The following is a 7,157-nucleotide window of genomic DNA, read 5'->3' as shown; positions in this document are numbered from 1 at the left end:
TGTGGCTACCTCTGTGTCGGCAGTCGGCAGGCAGTCCGTCCATCCATAATTGTATTATTATTATAATATATACCACCTAACTGTGGTATTTTTTTTTCTTTCTTTATACCGTCGTCATAGTGTCATACTAGTTGTTACGAGTATACTACTATCTCTTTATCAACCAGTGTACAGTGCGGTAGTTCACGGCTGTGGCTACCTCTGTGTCGGCAGTCGGCAGGCAGTCCGTCCATCCATAATTGTATTATTATTATAATATATACCACCTAACCGTGGTTTTTTTTTCATTCTTTATACCGTCGTCATAGTGTCATACTAGTTGTTACGAGTATACTACTATCTCTTTATCAACCAGTGTACAGTGCGGTAGTTCACGGCTGTGGCTACCTCTGTGTCGGCAGTCGGCAGGCAGTCCGTCCATCCATAATTGTATTATTATTATAATATATACCACCTAACCGTGGTTTTTTTTTCATTCTTTATACCGTCATAGTGTCATACTAGTTGTTACGAGTATACTACTATCTCTTTATCAACCAGTGTACAGTGCGGTAGTTCACGGCTGTGGCTACCTCTGTGTCGGCAGTCGGCAGGCAGTCCGTCCATCCATAATTGTATTATTATTATAATATATACCACCTAACCGTGGTTTTTTTTTCATTCTTTATACCGTCGTCATAGTGTCATACTAGTTGTTACGAGTATACTACTATCTCTTTATCAACCAGTGTACAGTGCGGTAGTTCACGGCTGTGGCTACCTCTGTGTCGGCAGTCGGCAGGCAGTCCGTCCATCCATAATTGTATTATTATTATAATATATACCACCTAACCGTGGTTTTTTTTTCATTCTTTATACCGTCGTCATAGTGTCATACTAGTTGTTACGAGTATACTACTATCTCTTTATCAACCAGTGTACAGTGCGGTAGTTCACGGCTGTGGCTACCTCTGTGTCGGCACTCGGCAGGCAGTCCGTCCATCCATAATTGTATTATTATTATAATATATACCACCTAACCGTGGTTTTTTTTTCATTCTTTATACCGTCGTCATAGTGTCATACTAGTTGTTACGAGTATACTACTATCTCTTTATCAACCAGTGTACAGTGCGGTAGTTCACGGCTGTGGCTACCTCTGTGTCGGCACTCGGCAGGCAGTCCGTCCATCCATAATTGTATTATTATTATAATATATACCACCTAACCGTGGTTTTTTTTTCATTCTTTATACCGTCGTCATAGTGTCATACTAGTTGTTACGAGTATACTACTATCTCTTTATCAACCAGTGTACAGTGCGGTAGTTCACGGCTGTGGCTACCTCTGTGTCGGCAGTCGGCAGGCAGTCCGTCCATCCATAATTGTATTATTATTATAATATATACCACCTAACTGTGGTATTTTTTTTTCTTTCTTTATACCGTCGTCATAGTGTCATACTAGTTGTTACGAGTATACTACTATCTCTTTATCAACCAGTGTACAGTGCGGTAGTTCACGGCTGTGGCTACCTCTGTGTCGGCAGTCGGCAGGCAGTCCGTCCATCCATAATTGTATTATTATTATAATATATACCACCTAACCGTGGTTTTTTTATACCACCTAACCGTGGCAGTCCGTCCATAATTGTATACTAGTATCCAATCCATCCATCTCCATTGTTTACCTGAGGTGCCTTTTAGTTCTGCCTATAAAATATGGAGAACAAAAAAGTTGAGGTTCCAAAATTAGGGAAAGATCAAGATCCACTTCCACCTCGTGCTGAAGCTGCTGCCACTAGTCATGGCCGAGACGATGAAATGCCAGCAACGTCGTCTGCCAAGGCCGATGCCCAATGTCATAGTACAGAGCATGTCAAATCCAAAACACCAAATATCAGAAAAAAAAGGACTCCAAAACCTAAAATAAAATTGTCGGAGGAGAAGCGTAAACTTGCCAATATGCCATTTACCACACGGAGTGGCAAGGAACGGCTGAGGCCCTGGCCTATGTTCATGGCTAGTGGTTCAGCTTCACATGAGGATGGAAGCACTCAGCCTCTCGCTAGAAAACTGAAAAGACTCAAGCTGGCAAAAGCACCGCAAAGAACTGTGCGTTCTTTGAAATCCCAAATCCACAAGGAGAGTCCAATTGTGTCGTTTGCGATGCCTGACCTTCCCAACACTGGACGTGAAGAGCATGCGCCTTCCACTATTTGCATGCCCCCTGCAAGTGCTGGAAGGAGCACCCGCAGTCCAGTTCCTGATAGTCAGATTGAAGATGTCAGTGTTGAAGTACACCAGGATGAGGAGGATATGGGTGTTGCTGGCGCTGGGGAGGAAATTGACCAGGAGGATTCTGATGGTGAGGTGGTTTGTTTAAGTCAGGCACCCGGGGAGACACCTGTTGTCCGTGGGAGGAATATGGCCGTTGACATGCCAGGTGAAAATACCAAAAAAATCAGCTCTTCGGTGTGGAGGTATTTCACCAGAAATGCGGACAACAGGTGTCAAGCCGTGTGTTCCCTTTGTCAAGCTGTAATAAGTAGGGGTAAGGACGTTAACCACCTCGGAACATCCTCCCTTATACGTCACCTGCAGCGCATTCATAATAAGTCAGTGACAAGTTCAAAAACTTTGGGTGACAGCGGAAGCAGTCCACTGACCAGTAAATCCCTTCCTCTTGTAACCAAGCTCACGCAAACCACCCCACCAACTCCCTCAGTGTCAATTTCCTCCTTCCCCAGGAATGCCAATAGTCCTGCAGGCCATGTCACTGGCAAGTCTGACGAGTCCTCTCCTGCCTGTGATTCCTCCGATGCATCCTTGCGTGTAACGCCTACTGCTGCTGGCGCTGCTGTTGTTGCCGCTGGGAGTCGATGGTCATCCCAGAGGGGAAGTCGTAAGCCCACTTGTACTACTTCCAGTAAGCAATTGACTGTTCAACAGTCCTTTGCGAGGAAGATGAAATATCACAGCAGTCATCCTACTGCAAAGCGGATAACTGAGTCCTTGACAACTATGTTGGTGTTAGACGTGCGTCCGGTATCCGCCGTTAGTTCACAGGGAACTAGACAATTTATTGAGGCAGTGTGCCCCCGTTACCAAATACCATCTAGGTTCCACTTCTCTAGGCAGGCGATACCGAGAATGTACACGGACGTCAGAAAAAGACTCACCAGTGTCCTAAAAAATGCAGTTGTACCCAATGTCCACTTAACCACGGACATGTGGACAAGTGGAGCAGGGCAGGGTCAGGACTATATGACTGTGACAGCCCACTGGGTAGATGTATGGACTCCCGCCGCAAGAACAGCAGCGGCGGCACCAGTAGCAGCATCTCGCAAACGCCAACTCTTTCCTAGGCAGGCTACGCTTTGTATCACCGCTTTCCAGAATACGCACACAGCTGAAAACCTCTTACGGCAACTGAGGAAGATCATCGCGGAATGGCTTACCCCAATTGGACTCTCCTGTGGATTTGTGGCATCGGACAACGCCAGCAATATTGTGTGTGCATTAAATATGGGCAAATTCCAGCACGTCCCATGTTTTGCACATACCTTGAATTTGGTGGTGCAGAATTTTTTAAAAAACGACAGGGGCGTGCAAGAGATGCTGTCGGTGGCCAGAAAAATTGCGGGACACTTTCGGCGTACAGGCACCACGTACAGAAGACTGGAGCACCACCAAAAACTACTGAACCTGCCCTGCCATCATCTGAAGCAAGAAGTGGTAACGAGGTGGAATTCAACCCTCTATATGCTTCAGAGGTTGGAGGAGCAGCAAAAGGCCATTCAAGCCTATACAATTGAGCACGATATAGGAGATGGAATGCACCTGTCTCAAGTGCAGTGGAGAATGATTTCAACGTTGTGCAAGGTTCTGATGCCCTTTGAACTTGCCACACGTGAAGTCAGTTCAGACACTGCCAGCCTGAGTCAGGTCATTCCCCTCATCAGGCTTTTGCAGAAGAAGCTGGAGGCATTGAAGAAGGAGCTAACACGGAGCGATTCCGCTAGGCATGTGGGACTTGTGGATGCAGCCCTTAATTCGCTTAACAAGGATTCACGGGTGGTCAATCTGTTGAAATCAGAGCACTACATTTTGGCCACCGTGCTCGATCCTAGATTTAAAGCCTACCTTGGATCTCTCTTTCCGGCAGACACAGGTCTGCTGGGGTTGAAAGACCTGCTGGTGACAAAATTGTCAAGTCAAGCGGAACGCGACCTGTCAACATCTCCTCCTTCACATTCTCCCGCAACTGGGGGTGCGAGGAAAAGGCTCAGAATTCCGAGCCCACCCGCTGGCGGTGATGCAGGGCAGTCTGGAGCGACTGCTGATGCTGACATCTGGTCCGGACTGAAGGACCTGACAACGATTACGGACATGTCGTCTACTGTCACTGCATATGATTCTCTCAACATTGATAGAATGGTGGAGGATTATATGAGTGACCGCATCCAAGTAGGCACGTCACACAGTCCGTACTTATACTGGCAGGAAAAAGAGGCAATTTGGAGGCCCTTGCACAAACTGGCTTTATTCTACCTAAGTTGCCCTCCCACAAGTGTGTACTCCGAAAGAGTGTTTAGTGCCGCCGCTCACCTTGTCAGCAATCGGCGTACGAGGTTACATCCAGAAAATGTGGAGAAGATGATGTTCATTAAAATGAATTATAATCAATTCCTCCGCGGAGACATTGACCAGCAGCAATTGCCTCCACAAAGTACACAGGGAGCTGAGATGGTGGATTCCAGTGGGGACGAATTGATAATCTGTGAGGAGGGGGATGTACACGGTGATATATCGGAGGGTGAAGATGAGGTGGACATCTTGCCTCTGTAGAGCCAGTTTGTGCAAGGAGAGATTAATTGCTTCTTTTTTGGGGGGGGTCCAAACCAACCCGTCATATCAGTCACAGTCGTGTGGCAGACCCTGTCACTGAAATGATGGGTTGGTTAAAGTGTGCATGTCCTGTTTTGTTTATACAACATAAGGGTGGGTGGGAGGGCCCAAGGATAATTCCATCTTGCACCTCTTTTTTCTTTTCTTTTTCTTTGCATCATGTGCTGATTGGGGAGGGTTTTTTGGAAGGGACATCCTGCGTGACACTGCAGTGCCACTCCTAGATGGGCCCGGTGTTTGTGTCGGCCACTAGGGTCGCTTATCTTTCTCACACAGTCAGCTACCTCATTGCGCCTCTTTTTTTCTTTGCGTCATGTGCTGTTTGGGGAGGGTTTTTTGGAAGGGACATCCTGCGTGACACTGCAGTGCCACTCCTAGATGGGCCCGGTGTTTGTGTCGGCCACTAGGGTCGCTTATCTTACTCACACAGCGACCTCGGTGCAAATTTTAGGACTAAAAATAATATTGTGAGGTGTGATGTGTTCAGAATAGGCTGAAAATGAGTGTAAATTATGTTTTTTGAGGTTAATAATACTTTGGGATCAAAATTACCCCCAAATTCTATGATTTAAGCTGTTTTTTAGGGTTTTTTGAAAAAAACACCCGAATCCAAAACACACCCGAATCCGACAAAAAAAATTCGGTGAGGTTTTGCCAAAACGCGGTCGAACCCAAAACACGGCCGCGGAACCGAACCCAAAACCAAAACACAAAACCCGAAAAATTTCAGGCGCTCATCTCTAGTAAATAGTGTAAGCGAGGTGTTCTCCACTTATGAGTATTATAAATGCTACAAAAGTAACTAATGAGCAGTCAATCCATAAATACTGTATATATTAACAACAATACTGTATGTATTTACAACAATGAAAGATGATGCTTCGGCAGTGGTGTTTTTGCACCACAGTATTTATACCAGGAAAGAAGTTTAGCCTGTACTTTGTTGCTGCCATTCTCATATATTGTATTATTTTTCACCAAATTTTGTGGAAATCAGGACTAACTGATCAATTTATTCAGCATTACCAAGTGTGAAAAATACATACAGTACAGTCCTGTCCTAGCTACTTTTGATTGCATGTGGTAGCCTGGCCAAATACACAGTATTCCTGCTGTCATCATACCACAATCCTGTATTAACAGCTGGATCATTGCGCTGGTTCTTACAAGATTCAGGGGTTTTGGTAATAGCCTATTGGCTGTTTGCCTGCTTTATTTAAAGCAGTCATTTTTGTAAAAGGTAAGTTAAACCTGTCTGCAACTCACAAGCTAAATCTCTCTCTCTCTCTCTCTCTCTCTCTCTCTCTCTCTCTCTATTTATCTATCTATCTCGTCAGAAAGTGAATAAGAGATTGATTCAGATTTGCATGACACTTATGGTGCCTACACAGTCACACGGCACAATATTTTAAACAATGTGGGTGATTCCGACCAATCGGAATGACACATTGTTTAAAAAGTGCTGTGTGTATGGACGATAGTGACGGCGAAGCGCGCTCCCGCGGGTTGTTCCTCGCTTCCTCAGATCTCTTCAACATGCAGTAAAATCTGAGGAGGTAGCAAAAGTTGCCATGCTAGCGAATGCAGCATGGCCATGTGCCCTCCTTCCCCACAGCCGCTCATTATTGCTGGCATCAGCAAGTTTCCCGTCGGGTCCCGTCGCTAGCAATGTGTCATGGGAGGATGCATAGCTCTGTGTGTGGGTGCTTTGGTTTTGCAAACAGATCTTGAGACAAGAGTCGGACAGAATTTCTCACTAGCTCGCTCCGGTAGACCGATTCCTCTACAGTACTTAAGCAAACTTTTTTTTAAATATCTGATTGCATAAGTGAAAAGCTTTTGGCTATTTGGAGTCAGTTTTTCTTTTATATATATATATATATATATATATATATATATATGTACAAACACAAATCAGTCCTTGCGCATAAAATCCCCAGGACTCCAGAGTTTATAGTGTCCAGGAGTCCCTTCAATCCCCTCCAAGCCACTGGAGCAGAACAAGAACTGGTAAACAAATTGGAGGGCGCACTTGTCAGTAGTAAAAAACACAAACTTTACTTTAAAACATCTGCTTAGACATGGACGTGGACGCTGTGATGTCATCGGCCGAGACCAGAGCGGATGCTGAAAGGAGTCTGCAGTGCAAACGGAGCGGCTAAGTTGCAACTATCCATTTATGCTGTTCATTTTAAACCTCAATGTATGTGAGCAGATGTTTTAAAGTGAAGTTTGTGTTTTTTACTACTGACAAGGGCGCTCTCCAGT

Source organism: Pseudophryne corroboree, chromosome 5 (assembly GCF_028390025.1).
Source record: "Pseudophryne corroboree isolate aPseCor3 chromosome 5, aPseCor3.hap2, whole genome shotgun sequence".
Lineage (NCBI taxonomy): Eukaryota > Metazoa > Chordata > Amphibia > Anura > Myobatrachidae > Pseudophryne > Pseudophryne corroboree.
The sequence above is the reverse complement of the archived record's forward strand: the minus strand, read 5'-3'. Positions refer to the sequence as shown.